At 36.5% G+C, this 18,235-nt stretch overlaps 1 long non-coding RNA gene and 2 pseudogenes across 2 annotated transcripts; 1 reads left to right on the plus strand and 2 right to left on the minus strand.

Annotated features, from left to right (window-relative positions):
- Positions 1 to 222: 222 nt before the first annotated feature.
- LOC149026665 (3-ketoacyl-CoA synthase 4 pseudogene) lies at positions 223 to 2,227 on the minus strand (annotated as a pseudogene).
- Positions 2,228 to 9,237: 7,010 nt separating this feature from the next.
- Positions 9,238 to 10,703, plus strand: LOC149026666 (uncharacterized). 2 transcript variants are annotated; one of them, XR_016171712.1, is made up of 5 exons: positions 9,238 to 9,461; positions 9,604 to 9,661; positions 10,012 to 10,271; positions 10,354 to 10,385; positions 10,491 to 10,703. It is a non-coding gene; the product is annotated as an uncharacterized LOC149026666 (long non-coding RNA). The 2 variants fall into 2 exon arrangements; XR_016171711.1 differs by having other exon boundaries at positions 10,039 to 10,271.
- Positions 10,704 to 12,471: 1,768 nt separating this feature from the next.
- On the minus strand, positions 12,472 to 13,929 carry LOC149026667 (3-ketoacyl-CoA synthase 4 pseudogene; annotated as a pseudogene).
- Between the last annotated feature and the right edge of the window lie 4,306 nt (positions 13,930 to 18,235).

Consider the following 18,235-nt stretch of genomic DNA (forward strand, 5'->3'; position numbering starts at 1 on the left):
ATAGTTGCTAAATACTTTATATCTAGATAAGGTTCTAATCTTAGGTATCACGTTTGAATTTTTAGATATCGTTTGCGCCAACTATACTGCCACATATTGATATTAGAGAGATTTACACAACTTAGAATTTTTATCTAAAGTAACATAAGTTACAACATTGTAGTAGTAAATTTGGAAGCACTTCTTCAAAAATATAACGAACACAAATATAAAACATTATCTTCTCATTCATTTGTATATATAGTGATAAAAAAGAAATTTATGCATTTTTGTGACAACTAATGAAGATCACATATAATTTTTCTTTCATAAGGAAGATTACATCATGACACCATATGGAAATTCACATCTTGCAAAATATTAGAGTACACAAGACTCCCATTCTCTTATTATTATTATTATTATTATAATAGTAGTTTATTTTTCTCATTTTAAGGCTTAAGCAAGCATGTTGATCGCATTTGGGAGTGGCTTCAAGTGTAACAGTGCGGTATGGGAAGCTCTCAGGCATGTAACATACCCTTTTCCAAACAATCGATGGGATGATTCATGATTGTATCCATAAATACCCCCATCGATATATTGGCATAAGATAACGTACATTGATGATATTGGCATAAGATAACGTACATTATCAATGTACGTTATATATATCTTATGCCAATATATCGATGGGGTATTTATGGATACAATCATCCCAGGGATTGTTTAGAGAAGGGTGTGTTACATGCCTGAGGGCTTCCCATACCGCACTGTTACACTTGAAGCCACCTCCAAGGGCGATCTGCCAAACTCGATTGCCCTTTCGAATCCTTCCCTTGCCTTCCGTGTAAGCCAGTTCGTACCATACAGAGGAAGATGACGTATTCCCAAATCGGTGAAGCGTCATCTTTGAAGCCTCCACATCTTCTGGCAGCAATCTTAGGTTCTTCTCCATCGCATCTATTACTCCTTTCCCTCCAGCGTGAATGCAGAAGTGGTTGAATGCCAACTTGAAGTCTGGTACAGAAGGCTTCACCTTCGCTACCAAATTGAAGAGGTAGAGGAGTTGTTCGCTGATGGGAAGAACCAACGGACCCAAAGACTTGATATTGGCCTCGAGTGCCCTTCCGGCGATGGCTACAAGATCCTTAGACAACGAAACGCCGGAATTCCCTGCAACGTCTTGCATTTGGTAAACGCAGCGGAACGCAGCATCGTCTGCCCCACGATGGGTCCTCACCACATGCAGCAACTTGTACTTGGCCTTTCGCCGGTCACTGGACTTGTTGGATAACAGGACCACAGAACAGCCCATACGGAAGATGCAATTAGCGATCAACATGGACTTCTGGTTTCCCTTATACCAGTTCTGGGTGGTGTTCTCAGTGCTAACGATTATGGCGTAGGTGTTCTTGTGGACTTGGAGGAAGTCCTTGGTGAGGTCGAGTCCTATCAGTTCTGCACTGCACCCCATGCCACCGAGATTGAAGCTTTTGATATTTTCCCTCAGCTTGTACTTGTTTACTATCACAGAAGAAAGCGATGGGAGTGGGTTGAAGAGGCTGCAGTTCACTACAAGGATCCCTATATCCTTTGGGTTGACATTGGTGTTATTAAAGAGAATGTCCAAAGAGCCAAACATGACTTGCTCGGCCTCCTCACGAGCAGCAGCCATGGACGGGCTTGGAGGACTGCTATTGACGAACGCTTCCGGGAAATAAGTTTCCTCTCCCAGCCCGGAGCTCTTAAGAATTCTGTGCTGAAACTCCAGAGATGAGTCGTGGAATTCACTATTAAGTTTCGACTGGTCCATGAACCTGTTGAAGGGTGCTTTGAGATGAGATGGAGGACGGTAGCAAGCAAAGTCTACGAGGTAGACGTGTCTTGGGCGGTTCATGATATATACGATTAGCCCAAAGACCACGAAGCCCAAACATGCACTCATCATGCTAACCAAGTTGTAACGAAGTTGCAGCCAACTCCACAGCTGAAGAATATCTTCAGGGCTCATGAGCTGCCAAAGCTCGACCGCGACCACGAACATGAGAATACCAAGAGAGAGTGTGAAGAAATGGGTCATCATGTATTGATAACCCAACTTCACATAATCCAGATACCCACTCTGACTCTGAACGATCTTCTGTGCTTCTGCTCCTCCTCCTCCTCCTCCCATGTCAACTCTATTATCTGCTGGTGATTGCACTTACTCAGTTCTGGGGAATGACTTGAAACGAAATAGGATGTTGCTGTCGTGACACGTGTGAGTATTTAAAGAGTGAAGTTGCTGTCACGGATGCTCCCACGATTAAAAGAATGGCTGATAATATAGAAGGAACTAGGGAGAAATAGGAAGCAGCAGTGGTGGAGAAGTCGACGTTCTTCTGCAAACAATAAAGAAGAGGAGATGGTGATTATTTTGAATATTGATGGATATGGCCTGGTTTGAAAGGGGTTAATTTGTTTCTATAACAGGAGAATGGAAGAGAGAAATGGGTTTGTTTTTATAACAGGAAAATGGAAGAGAGAGAGGTGAGTTCCACTGACTTCATCCATTAATGCTGTGCAATTAATAGTTGCATTTCTCAGTGTTTTAACTTTTAAGGATGTGATATTAATTTACCTGTAATTAAAGTTAGGTTAACGATGAAATGCAATACCGACTTAACGTATGCATGCAACTCATAACAATTTTCCATGATCACTAACTGAATTCAAATCCGCCTCTTGAGTCTTGACCCCTAGGGCTATTTCCTGCTTTTACATGTAATGAGTTCGACAATATTCTAAATGAAATACCTTCCTAAATTCCATTTCCGTAGCTGCCAGCAAGGGTTAAAGTTATCCCATGATACCATACAATACTAGTTGATATGTATCCATATTTGACCCAACCGATACGATACATCTCTTAAAATCACCTGATCCATACAATACTCGATACAGGGCGATACATCTCTTAAAATCACCTGACCGATTCGATACTCGATACTGATACTTTAAACCTTGATTGCCAACCAAAATATCCGAGGTTCAGTTCTAATTTTAGCAACCCATTCCGGCTAATAACTAAGAGGCGTTCCTTTAACAGCCTACATTCAGGTTTAATGCCATTAATGGACAAGTCGACCTGCATCTAGAAACCACATTTGATCATCTTTTATGAGGTTGGTGATTATTTTCTTTGCTCATAATTAAAGAGATGCTTTTTTTCTCAACAAACAAATCCCGTGAGGTCCGAATTGTCTGGAGCACCCAAAAGAATGGTCATACATCAGCCAGCTACCAATGAATGCTATGAGTCCCTTGTGAATTTCCAACTCTTGGATTATTATACCTTTAAACCGGTTCAATTAGTTTAGTTCATCAATCAAACAACTATATGCATATTCCAAGGTTATAAATTATTGACAAAGACATGGTATTCATTGGTAGTTGGTAGATAGATGGCAGCTTTCATAGGTTTTGCAGACAATTTGAGCCTGCTCTGCTGGCTCTTTAACCACATAATTGTGGTGGCCGGGACTCACCTGTGAATATTAAAAATAATCAGAGGTTGGAATCCTAGTGTGTCCTATTTGGGCCCCACCCATTATTCTCCCCTAAGGCCGAGGTGATCTAAACTCACAAATCACTTCCACAAAAAAAGAGAAAAACAATCAGGGTATCTAAAATCATTGGTTTTTGTGTCGGCATGTTGCATTTAGCAAAGCATAAATATGAAAAATGGAACAACGACGACATTTAAAGTTATTGTCAAATACATTCAGGATGAGGTTTCTTGGTGTATGTTTTTGTTGAGGATGATATTGTGTTGATAAATGAGAGACAAATGATGATTAATACAAAGTGAAAGTCATGGTATAATGCCCTGCATCAGTATCCTTATTTTAATAAAAATTGTACCTATGTTATGAAATAGGTCTCATTGTGAGTGGTGACGGATCAAGATGTTGGAGGCTACAAGAGGTAAGGGATTAAATTAAAAATTTGAAATTAAAAAAATAAAATTCTAGTTAATTAATTATTTTTATGATTTTGGGTGATTTAATAGTGTACTTTGGGTTGGTTTAGAACATGGGTTAGTCTAAACAAGAAGGACTAGTTGGTGTTGGTTTTGGTTTGATATGGAACCAACCACTTAAAAATTAAAAAAAGGGGGTTATATAGTAATTTCATAACTAAGGAACATAAAGAGGAAGAAAAAAATTGTAGAGGATAATTAGAGAAAGGGGGAAATTTGGGAGATGAAGAGAAGGGAAGATTTGGCATGAAGAACAAACATAGGTGAAGGTTGTTTTTGATGGGATTAAATCACCAAAACTGAGTTTGGAGTTGTTGTTAATTGTTCTTCTACCTTCCTCTCAATCATATTTTAAGATTTTTGGATGACTTGAGGTCTCAAAGAGGATTTTCTTCCAAGATTTCAAATCGTAAGAACCAACCTGATTTTTCTGTTCTAATCCTTGATTACAGTATTTTTAAACCTTGTATTGATAAATTCATTTATCTAAATTGAAGAGATTTATTGTGGGACTGAAGATTAGAAGTTGTTTAAGACCTTCTTGATCTGATTCATCTCTGTTAAAAGTAAACTTTTTAAAACTCAAAAATTAGAGTTTAATTTGGTGTAAGAAAATTAGTATTTTTTTTTTTAAATCCGAAGAGTTTATATATAGGGGAGGGGAATATTACTAATATATAGGTGCCGGATGGGTGCGAATCTAGAACCTCCCGGTGGAAAATTAGTATTTTGCTACGGAAGAAGTATATTCGTACTTTTTGGATTTATATGCAACTTATCTCTCGATTTGAAATGCATTAAGCTACACCTCGACGAGTGTTTGTAAAAATGCCTGAGTGGCATTGCCAAGTCTTGATTGCCTCTTTGTAATGTGGGTTGCAAGGCATATAGATTCCTTGGGTGGTTTAAATGGCTTTAGCCACAAGTGCTGATTAAAAAAAAGAAGAATGAGAGAAGAAGGAAATTAGTCTAACGGTAATGAAGGTGCTAGAAAATTTGGGCAGCAACCATCTTTCCTTTCTAATGATTATGATTTATCTTCCATGAGATAGTCATGAGAGTTTTGAATAACTACATATTAGGGTTTTATTTTATTATTTTTTATTATTTTCTTTTAAAAGAAGCCATGAAATTACTAAAATAGCAAGACTAGATTAATTGACCAAAGTAAACTTAGTTGATCTAGAGCTTTTAAAGAAGGTAACAAATTGAGTTTTATAAATAGAATTAAATATTTTGTAGATCAGGAGCTTGAATAAGAGAAAGTGTGGGGGCTCCAATGGGTGAAGAATTCTATTCATCGATGGTGGGCCATTTCTGGCAAGGTACGAGGGGGTGGTGGTGGCTGGGCAAGTTCTGGCAAGGTGTAGGAAGAACATAGGTGAAGGGGGACTCTCATCACCCACCTAAGGCTTGGGTTTGGGATGGGATACAAAGTTAATTTAATAATTTAACATTGATAGGGTTTGGTCATTTCATATTGGAAATTAACGAGACACTATCGCAAACTATTAAGTTGTGGGTTAGACATCATTTAAGTTACTTAAGAAAGACAACATGAGCTTTATCTCATTTTGAAGACTCCGTTCTGTAACCCAAAATAAAAAATAAAAATAGTATCTCTGAACAAACAAAATCACTACAAAAAGAAGAAAGAACAAAGGGATATCAGAAATCATTGGTGTTTATGTAAACATGTCGCAGTTAGCAAAGCATAAACATAGAAGATGACCACCCATTCAAAACCATAATATTATATATAAACCCAATATTAATTAACGAAGTTTAAGGTGTTAATTAATTACCACCTCTTACATCTCAAACCCATTATTCTTAGAGTGCGCTTATGTATATACATAAGCCTAACTATCTAATGCAACCCATGCTTAATCAACAAAGCTTATTTAGTTAAAGTCATATATATATATATATATATATATATATATATATATTTTAATTAAATCAATAGGAAGAGGAGCAGGTCAAATTTTGTCTTTGTTCTTCTTTTCTTCTTTGTCAGATTTTGGTGATTTTACATCATCTTCCTCTTTTTGTATTTTCTCCTTCTCCTCATTCAATTTTGCTAATAACTTAGATTTTTCCTTCTTTACCCTCTCTTTAAACTCCTCTATGCCAATAGGCTTCGATGCATTCAATGTTAAAATCTCTTGTCGAACCGATTCTTGCTCGTAGTCTTCTTTGGTAAAAGAGGAACGGTCAGACTTCTCCATCGCTGTTAGCAGCAACAAGGTTATGATTACTACACTTGTAAATTTTTTTTAATCTTCTTCCTGGTTCAGAAATGCCATTGCTGATCTCCAGCATATATAGAGATCGATGAATCATACGGATGGACAGGGCAGTTTAATCACAAAGAAAGCAATCCTTCATGCATGCATGCATGCTCTAACCTACCAACACTTATTGCATTGATTCATGTGTGAACATTTTTCCTCGCATTCTAATTTTATTATTATTATTATTATTATTAGAGTAATTTTCATCAAGACCCCTTGAAGTTTGGTCTATGTCATTTTTAGTCAAAAAAAACTGAGACTTTACATGTCTTCCCTATTCTATAGAAAAGTCAATTTAAGGACAAATTATCACTTTTATAGCCAATTTGCTCTTATTATATATTTTTTAATTTAAAATTTTTATATACACACTCCCACCTGCCATGAAACTCTAGACTCCCCTTTTAATCCAAAAATTATAGAAAAGTCTTAGAACTCAAATATATTTTAAAATATAACTAAAATATCTTTATATGTTAAAATGACTCAAATACCCCCTAGCTTAAACCCTATTTGCAAAACTTAACCTAAATGACTTTTTTTTTTTTTTTTAATATGTTCAAAAATTGACCCAATCTAAAATGTCCAATGGACAAGTGTGAAGGTAACACAATCCTTTGTTCGAATATAAGATCCCAATTCATCTTGTCCCCATGCATTCATGTGGGGTGACCTCCACACGTTAGAGCTAGTCTGAATCCTTTGCCTTTGTACAGGTAGAGGACTGTGTTGCTTTCACACCCTTCTACCACATATGCGAGTCCATCTTAGTGATGAGCCATCATGTGAGACAAGTCATACCAAAGTAGAGGATTTCAACTCCATATGTTGTATCTCTTGATTAATTAGATTGATATTTCAATCTAAATTGATGCATAGTGTTATTGGTGTGTGTCATTGTAACATTGAACTTTATTGGTTTCATGTTAATTACTTTTTCTTTGTAGCAAGCTATTCAGCATGCATCTTGGCTCTTTTTCTTTACAATCCCCACTCTTCCTTCTGGTTCAATGATCTCAATCCCACTAACTGAAAAATATTTGTTTATGTATGTCCTTAATTTCATTAATTTTTCCTTTTTTTCTTTTTTTATAAAAAACCAAAATCCTATTGTTTATTTAATTTGGGACTACAACAAAAACCCCTTATAGCTACAGATAATTAGCTACGGTTTTTTTAACCGAAGCTACTAGTCTCTTATAACTACAATTTTCTATGTGAAGTAATATAAAACAGCTATTGCTGCAGTATGTAGCATCTGTAGTAACAAATATATTTATAGATGTGTTTGTAAAAGTGTAACTAAAAATTATTGTAATATTAACAACTTTATACTACAGTATACAAAACCACAGTAATATATTACTTATAATTGCAAGAATATAACTACAGTTACGTATTGTAGTAATTTAAAATATTTTTAACTACGCTATTCAAAACCATAGTAATAAAAAAACATTATAACTATGGAAACAAAACTATAAATAAAAATTGTAGTAATATATGGAATTTGTTACTATGGAATTAGAAGTGTAACAATATCAACTTTTTTAGCTACTAAAATAGAACTATATTTTGGAATTGTAGTAATATAGTTTATAAAATAATTGCAGTATTTAAAATTGTAGTAACAATTTCTTTTTAGCTACGGAAATTTAACCACGGCTAAAAATCGTAGTAAACATATTCCCTCTAAGTGTAGAAATATAATTGCAGTTATGTATCGTAGTAATTTAAGATATTTTACATTATAGTATTTAAACCACAACAATAAAAAACGCTATAATTACAAAAACAATACTAAAGTTAGAAATTGTAGTAATATGAGAAACTTATTGTTGTGATAATTAACAGTGTAGTGACATCAAGTTTTTTAACGACTAGAATATACCTGCAAGCCCAAAGGAGAAACTCAAGCCCAACCCGACCTTGTCAGGGTCAAGTATTTTGTAATAGACCTGTAAATGGATAGCTGAAATGCGCTCCAAATTCACATTCGTATTCGTTTAAGGGTGTTCGTATCCGAATTTTTTTATTAGAAAATATCCATATCTATTGGCTAAGCAACTGGATTCGAATAATTGCTTATCCTTAAACTAAAAAAATGGCAATCACCAATCAATAATCGGATAGTTTATTGAATCATATTATTTTGAATATTCGATAATGTTCCGGATCAAATAGTGGTTTTGCTAGTCGGATTCGGATTCGGATATTGGTTTATTCAAGGCGACCAGTATCTGACCGAATCCATTCCATTTACAAGTCTAGTTACACTATTACACTCACATACATAATTATATAACACTATAAGAAAAAGGATTTTAGGATTTGAGGTAAATGTGGGAAATACATGTATTTTTGTCGACATTTATTAAAAAATGTGACGAATTACTTGTATTTTCGGTGATAGGGAGAAATTCGAGTAATTCCTGTAACGGTTGATGAGTAGTGTCGTGGAAAATTGGTGTTTTAAGTTTTAAATTTTAAATTTTAACCCCAGAAAACCTCTCCCGCCCTAATTTTCCTTAGGCAAAAGCTGCAAAAGCCCCAAAAACCATGGTGCTTTCTTCCTTGTTAACTCGCCTCTGACATCTCCATCAACTGCATTAGAGGGTGAAGTGAATTGGAAGAAAGCTCCCAAGATTTCAGGCGACCTCAAGAGGTGAGGAATTAGCCCATCTTGTTTGTTTGCTTTGGAAGAAACACTACAAGAACAGAGATTTTCAGTGAAACACAAAAGTCTCGCTTCCCTTGCACGTTGTTTCTCTCTCTCTCTCTCTCTCTCTCTCTCTCGATCGCTAGTCTCTGTTTCTCTGTCTCAAAAACGAGGTTAGACCTTCGCCAACTCGCCTCTGTTTCTGTAGCTCAAAAACGAGGTTAGATCTGTACTCTCTGTAACTCCTTTTTTTTTTGTTCCCTCCAGCGATGGGGTTCTTCTCCTTGCTGTTTGGTGCTAGTCCTCCAAGAACAACAGCTATTTAGGACTTTTAGCTCTGCTGTTTAGGTCTGGAATCAAAGGACAACAGAGATCTTCTTATTATTCTCACAATGGTCATTAGGGCTTGAGTCCTTGCTTTCCTGGTCTGGACTGTGATTTGAACAAAGTGCCAGACAGGCAAGCTCGTTCCAGACGAAAGAATTGTTCAATGGCTTCTTAGGTATTGTGTTATTTGTCTTTAATATCCCTGATCCAATTGTTCATTTCATTCTTATTCTCGTAAGATATTTATTTATTCTAAAGATTGGGTTTTCCTACTGTAAATGATTGATTTATTCATGTTTATATTAATTCTATTGCAGCATATATAGTCGAAGACTAGAAGCTGTACTTCTTCCTACAAAGAATAACCTAGTGCAGGTATGTCGAATCTGAACCTTGATGATAATCAAATCAATGAGACTTGTGAAGACTTTTTCTCTCTTTTGTTGATTGAGAGACTTTTCTATATTGCTTTCTCGTAATGAACCTTGATGTTCTGTTAAGGAATGTTGGCTTTCTAACTTGGTTTTGGTATTGCCAAAGTTTTTGCCATGTATCTGTAGGGTTAAAGTGTTTGGTTAATTTTTCTTATCCTGTTTAATGAATTAATTCTCCATTTTTGCCATGTATGTTTTTCTCTTGTGTGATCTTGGATACAGATTAGAGTCTCTATCAGTTAATGACCTGTTATCTGTTTGTTTAATTGCTTTTTTCTCTCATTTCAACAGTTTTCTTTCTCCTCTGATTGTTAATAGCTGAAGGTCTTCTTCTGAACCAGAGTTTGGAAGCAAAGTTGACCCAGAAAGAAAGCAATGGTATATTTACAGCAGAAAATTAAAATGTCACAGAACAAATTTAGTTTATGATTTTAAGAATCATCATAATACTGATTCTTTATCTTAAACATACAAAATTCGGTTTCCACAATTGGAGGGGCAATGCAAGAAAAGGCAGAATCTGGTGGCTCATGCTTTGAACAGCTACAAAGGTTTGTTTCAGTTTAGAGTTACAAATGAACCATGATACCAAATAATAGGTGTTAGAGTTGACTCACTAATTTGTGATTACAGGTTATGGAAGCTGTGTAAACTTCAGCAGATAGGTATGTGGATCAAGTTTGCTTATTTATATGTATTATATTGAAGCAAGAGCTTATTGTTAATTAATTGTTCTAACTCAACTTTTGTTTTGTATACTTAATTTACAGGTTAACATCTTTAGCTAAATCGGTCTCTAGAAACAGCTTGAGATGGTGGGAACTGTTTGGGGGTATTGCTGTTTTATTTTGGCCGATGGGTGGGTTCTATAGACATTTGGCTTCTTATTTGGGGTTCGTTTGATGTAATGGGCTTACATTTTTTTTTTCTTTTGGAATTTTGAATTTAGCAAACTCAGACATTTGAATTATTATATTGCAAACAGAGAGCTATGTATTTGTTTTTGGATTATAAATTATTTCATTGGGTGTGGTGTTGTACAGCATTTGTTGGTTTCTTTCCTTATTAAGTTTCTAAAATGACAAATAGCATTGTATAAAATTATCATGTGGATGAATGGATTTAAAATAGGATTGCAAATTCATAATTATGATTATTGTTTTTTTTAAAATATATAAATATTTTTCACGACGGTTCCAAATCGTCGCCAAAAAGAGTTAGTAGTTTTAATTTTTATAAAACAGTCCACACTAATATCGATACCAATAGATGACATGTGGATATATTTGTAGAATAAAATATATAGCTACACTTTTATCGTGGATGAAATATCTACAAATAAATTCTCACACCTATAGCATTGTAACATAAACATTCGTGGTTAATATACCAAAGCTATAGATTAGCCACGGATATGTCAGTCGCTACAATGTGTATAACAAGAAGTGAGATTCAAAACATCCACAGCTAAAAGATATATAGTCATGGAAATATCTGGCGCTACAATGTGTGGTTAGAAGCTAGCTGCAGAACATCCACAATTATATTTTTGTAGCTATAGGGTAGCCACTGTAACATCTGCGGTTATAGTTTCCGTAGCTAGAGAATATATAACTGTGGAATTATGTGTCGCTATAATATGTGTGGGTAGAAGTTGGATGTGGAAACATCTGCGGTTATATTTTTCGTAGCTATACGATAGCCATGGAAATATACATAGTTATATTTTCTGCAGCTAAATGATTTATAACTGCGAAAATATCCGTCGCTTCAATGTGTATAGCTAGAAGTTGGATGTGGAAACATCTGCAACTAATAATCCGTAGCTATAGATATAGCTACAGAAACACCCGTAACTAAAAAACCATAGCTATGGACAACTGCATGTAATCCGTAGCTATAGGCTATCACTACGGATTTATTTACATTTTACTACGGAAAATTCCGCGGTTATATGCGCTTTTTGTTGTAGGTACGCGTTTGGGAAAAAAGTAATAGTAATAATTTAGGACATGTTAGGTTTAAAAGACCTGACGAGTCACTAGAGATAGGAGAGGGCTCGACACTATGGCTGCTATCTAATTACATGACATACAAATTACAGACCTTGCCATGGTGTAAAATACAAATCTGGTTACAATTTGTGCTTTTAATTACCCCCTCTCCGGGTCCTTGCTTACATTTGCCCGAGTGCTTCTCAATCGGACTCTTGGAGTGTCAGGCAATTTAGTTGTTAAATATTTTACATCTAGATAAGGGTTAGTTCTAATCTTATCTATCGATCAGGTTTGAATATTCCAAGTATCATTTTCTCTTGTTACACTGCCACGTATTGATATTAGAGATCTAGGTGTACACAACTTATAATTTTTATCTAAAGTAACATACATTACAACATTGTAGTGCAGTTGGAATCCCTTATTCAAGAATATAACTAATTAACACAAATATAAAACGTTATCTTCTCATTCATTTGTATATATGGTGATAAAACAGGAATTTATGCATTTTTGTGACAACTAATGAAGATCACATATAACTTTTCTTTCAAAAGGAAGATTACATATCATGAGACCATATGGAAGTACACATCCTTAGCGTACACAAGACTCCCATTCTCTTATTCTTATTATTATTATTATTATTATTATTATTATTATTATTATTATTATTATTATTATTATTATTATTATTGTAGTAGTTTATTTTCCTCATTTTAAGGCTTATGCAAGCATGCATGTTGATTTTATCTTATCCCAATATATCCGTGGGGTATTCATGGATACAATCATCCCAGGGATTGTTTGGAGAAGGGTATGTTACATGCCTTAGCGCTTTCCATACCGCACTGTTACACTTGAAGCCACTCCCAAAGGCGATCTGCCAAACGCGATTGCCCTTTCGAACCCTTCCCTTGGCCTCCGTGTAAGCCAGTTCGTACCATACAGAGGTAGATGACGTATTCCCAAATCGGTGAAGCGTCATCTTTGAAGCCTCCACATCTTCAGGCAGCAATCTTAGTTTCTTCTCCATCGCATGTATTACTCCTCTCCCTCCAGCGTGAATGCAGAAGTGGTTGAATGCCAACTTGAAGTCTGGTACATAAGGCTTCACTTTCGCATTCAACAATTTCTTCGCTACCAAATTGAAGAGGTAGAGGAGTTGTTCGCTGATGGGAAGAACCAACGGACCAAGAGACTTGATATTGGCCTCGAGTGCCCTTCCGGCGTTGGCTACAAGATCCTTAGACAACGAAACGCCGGAATTCCCTGCAACGTCTTCCATTTGGTAAACGCAGCGGAACGCAGCATCGTCTGCCCCACGATGGGTCCTCACCACATGCAGCAACTTGTACTTGGCCTTTCGCCGGTCACTGGACTTGTTGGATAACAGGACCGCAGAACAGCCCATACGGAAGATGCAATTAGGGATCAACATGGACTTCTGGTTTCCCTTATACCAGTTCTGGGTGGTGTTCTCAGTGCTAACGATTATGGCGTAGGTGTTCTTGTGGACTTGGAGGAAGTCCTTGGTGAGGTCGAGTGCTATCAGTTCTGCACTGCACCCCATGCCACTGAGATTGAAGCTTTTGATATTTTCCCTCAGCTTGTACTTGTTTACTATCACAGAAGAAAGCGATGGGATTGGGTTGAAGAGGCTGCAGTTCATTACAAGGATCCCTATATCCTTTGGGTTGACATTGGTGTTATTAAAGAGAATGTCCAGAGAGCCAAACATGACTTGCTCGGCCTCCTCACGAGCAGCAGCCATGGACGGGCTTGGAGGACTGCTAGTGACCAACGCTTCCGGGAAATAAGTTTCCTCTCCCAGCCCGGATCTCTCAAGAATTCTGTGCTGAAACTCCAGAGATGAGTCCAGGAATTCACTATTAAGTTTCGATTGCTCCATGAACTTGTTGAAGGGTACTTTGAGATGAGATGGGGGACGGTAGCAAGCAAAGTCTACGAGGTAGATAGGTCTTGGGCAGTTAATGATATATACGGTTACCCCAAAGACCACGAAGCCCAAACATGCACTCATCATGCTAACCAAGTTGTAACGAAGTTGCAGCCAACCCCACAGCTGAAGAATATATTCAGGGCTCGTGACCTGCCGAAGCTCGACCGTGACCACGAACATGAGAATACCAAGGGAGAGTGTGAACAAATGGGTCATCATGTATTGATAGCCCAACTTCACATAATTCATCAGATACCCACTCTGACTCTGAACGATCTTCTGTGCTTCTGCTCCTCCTCCTCCTCCTCCTCCTCCTCCTCCTCCTCCCATGTCAACTCTATTACCTGCTGGTGATTGCAGTTACTCAGTTCTGGGGAATGACTTGAAACGAAAAGGCGTGACAAATGTGAGTATATAAATTAAGAGTGAAGTTGCTGCCACGGATGCTCCCACGATTAAAGGAATGGCTGATAATATAGAAGGGACTAGGGAGAAATAGTAATAGCAGCATTAGTGTAGTGGAGATGTCGACGTTCTTCTGCAAACAATAATGAAGAGGAGATGGTGATGGTTTTGAATTTTGATGGATATGGCCTGGTTTGAAAGGGGTACTAATAATAAGTCGCATGGTTCCGGAAATGGTTTTGTTTCTATAACAGGTAAATGGAAGAGAGAAATGGGTTTGCTTTTATAACAGGAAAATGGAGAGAGAGAGAGATGGTGAATGAGATGAGTTCGGCTGACTTCATTCAATAATGCTGTGCAATTAATAGTTGCATTTCTCAGCGTTTTAAGGATGTGATATTAATTTACCTGTAACTAAAGTTAGGTTAATGATGAAATGCAATACCGACTTAACATATGCATGCAACTCATGACAATTTTCCATGATCGATCAGAAACTGAATTCAAATCCTCTTGACCCAAGGATATATATATATCGTCCGCCCATCTACCTATATAGGGCCTCTGGACAAATGACATGTGAGAGGATATTTATTGTCAAGTGTTGTCCATCCATAAGCCTGTAGGGCCATTTCCTGCTTTTACATGTAATGAGTTCGACAATATTCTAAATGAAATACCTTCTTAGATCCCATTTCCGTAGCTGCCACAAGGGTTAAATTAACTATTCAATGATACCGTACGATACTAGTCGATATATATCCATATTTGACCCAACCGATACAATACATCTCGATACCTCTCTCCATTAAATTACACTAAAATTCATTAGTCACAACGATACATTAATACTCGATATAGGACGATACGTCTCTTAAAAGTCACCTGATAGATACGATACTCTATATGATACTTTAAACCTTGGTTGCTAGATTTGTAGCCAAAATATCTGAGGTTCAATTCTAATTTTGGCAACCCATTCCAGCTAATAACTAAGAGCCGTTCCTTTAACAGCCTAGATTCAGGTTTAATGCCATTAATGGACAAGCCGAGCTCAACTAGCAAGTAGCAACCAACGTGATCATTTTTGTGAGGTTGGTGATTGTTTTTCTTTTGGGTAATTTTCATTTGGACCCTCTAAGGTTTGGTCTATGTTATTTTTAGTCTAAAAAAATTGTAACTTTACATCTATCTCATATGTACTATAGAAAAAATCAATTGAAGACAAATTGTCACTTTATGACAAATTTTTTCTTTTTTTTTAATTTAAATTTTTTTATTTTTACATTTTAAGTGGTTTTTTTTTTGTAAAACATTTTAAGTGGTTAAAGTTCATTAACTTACAAAATCAGATCTTTCTTCATTACCTGATTCCCAAATCCCTGGTTGTACTCCATTTCTAAATTCTTAATTTCCAAATCCTAGTTAAGATTAGGAAATGAAAATTATTGGGTGAAACGTACTCCAACTAGGGTTGGCATCCTTTGAAAGACCTCTTCTAGCTTCTGGTTTCAACCATGTCTTTGAGTTCTTTGTCTTGGAGAAAGTCGTATGGCCTTGCATCATTTCATAGGCATTTAGGAGGCTTCTGCATTTGTGCGTTTGGCCTTGAGAAATCTTTTTCGTTGTCTTCCAGCTCTTCAAAACCCCAAAGCAAACCCATCTTCTTCGATTCAACACGGCAAAGCTCACACAGATAAAGATTACTGATATTTATTCCATAATAATCATAACCCAACTGCACTTCTACCAGATTGTTAACCGGAATTCGAGTTTAATTTATGTATTTTTTCATGGCAATCTCTCCTCTAGCTTTCCCACCTAGAAAGAGAAGAACTTCACCAAGCTCTTTCATCTCTCCAGACTTCACCGACCGAAAGCTTCTTCAATCTATTGTTCTTCTTTCCCAAGAGATTTCGTTTCTTAAACCTCTCCAGTTAATTCCTCCTCAACCCCACCTTCTCTTCTATAATCCGCAAGTCCAAACTTATTGCAATAATTTTTGAAGAGATTTTTCTCCTACCCATTACCCTTCTCCCTCATTCTGCACTTCTCTGCTCCAAAGAATTATACGTGGCTGCAGAGAACAAAGGCTTTGATTGAAGACTGCTCTAATGGAAGCAAGATGTGGCTTTTGTACAACACAGATTGGTCACTCACAGTTTTCATCAGTTAACAGCTGAAATTTCAACTCTGCTACACGATTTCCCTTTCAAAGAGTTTTCTCCGGAGGATGACGTGAAAGAGCTCATTGTTTTGCTTATGAAACAATGCTGCGAAGGCGTACCATCCATGGATGCCTCGGCAGAGAATATCAATCGAGAGATTACGAGTTGGAGATTACGCAAACACCTCTTGCTCACTAGTTGGAGATTATGTTTCACCCATTAATTTTCATTTCCTAATCTTCAACTAGGATTTGAAAAATAAGGATTTAGAATTGGTAGAACCAAGGATTTGGGAATCGGATAATGAAGGAGGGTCTGATTTTGTAAATTAATAAACTTTAACCCCTTAAAATGTAAAAATAAAAAATTTAAATTTAAAAAAAAAAAGAATAAGGGCAAATTCGTCATTGAACTGATAATTTGCCCTTAAATTGACTTTTTCTAAAATACAAGGGAGATGCAATGTATCCGTATTTTCTGACTAAAAATGTCATAGACTAAACTTCAGGGGGGTCCAGATGAAAATTACCCCTTTTTTTTACTTATAAAAGACATGCTTATTTCTCAACAAACAAATCTGGTGGGGTTCAAATTGTCATACATCAGCCAGCTACCAATGAATGCTATGTGTCCCTTGTAAAATTTCAACCCTTGGATTATGATACTTTTAAACCGGTTCAATCAGTTTGACTCATCAATCAAACAAACCATGCATAAACCAAGGTTAGAAATTATACACAAAGACATGTAGCATTCATTGGTAGTTGGCTGATAGATGGCCGCTCTCCTAGGCTTTGCAGCCGATTTGAACCAGCTCTCCTAACTCTTTAACCACATAATATTGGTGGGACTCACCTATAAATATTAAAAAATATTGAGAGGTAGGAATCCTAGTGGGTCCCATTTGGGCCTCACCCATTATTCTTCCCCAAGCCAGAGGTGACCTAGACTCACAAATCACTTCAAAAAAAGAGGAGAAAATAAGGTATCTGAAACCCATGGTTTTTTGTTTGGGCATGTCACGTTTAGCAAAGCAAAAACATGGAAAATAACCACTAATTAATAACCATAATGTTATAAATCCAAAATTAATAAAGTATAAGGTGGTAGCACCTCATGAGTTGAGGGGATGATGTTGTCATTATATTTATCGTTATTTTAATAAAAATTGTACCTATGTTATGAATAGGTCTCATTGTGAGTGGTGACCGATCAAGATGTTGCAAGCTACAAGAGGTACTGGATTAAAATAAAATTTTGAAAAAAAAAAAAATAATAAGAAAATTCTAGTTAATTAATTATTTTTATGATTACGGGTGATTTAATAGTTTACTTTGGGTTGGTTTAGAACTTTGGTTAGTCTAAAGGAGAAGGGCTAGTTGGTGTTGATTTTGGTTTGATATGGAACAAATCACTCTAAAAAAAATAAAAAATAAAAAAAAAGAGAGGGAAGAAAGAAGAAGAGGCAGCGGAAAAAGGGAGGATGGGGTGGGAGGGCCGATGGAGAAGGGAAGATTAGGCATGAAGAACAACATAGGGGAAGATTCTTTTTTATGGGATTAATCACCAAAACTGAGTTTGGAGTTGTTAATCGTTCTTCCATCTTCCTCTCAATCCTATTTTGAGATTTTTGGATGACTTGAGGTCTCAAAGGGGACCAAGATCAAACGTAAGAACTAACCAATTTCAGCAACCTGATTACAGTATTTAAACCTGTATTGATAAATCCATACTAAATTGAAGAGATATGTGGGACTAAAGATTAGAAGGTTAAGACCTCTAATCTGATTCATCTCCGTAAAGGTAAACTAAAACTCAAAAATTAGAGTCAATTTGGTGTAGGAAAATAGTAGCATGGAAGAAGTATATTTGTATGTATGGATATGCACCACGATTGAAATGCATGATAGCACACCTGGATGTTTGCAAAAATGCATGCTGATGCCTCTTGCCCTTGTAACGGGGCAAGGCATGCATATAGA

Source organism: Hakea prostrata, chromosome 1, assembly GCF_041222555.1.
Source record: "Hakea prostrata isolate BN-2017 chromosome 1, UWA_Hpros_2, whole genome shotgun sequence".
In the NCBI taxonomy this organism is placed as follows: Eukaryota; Viridiplantae; Streptophyta; class Magnoliopsida; order Proteales; family Proteaceae; genus Hakea; species Hakea prostrata.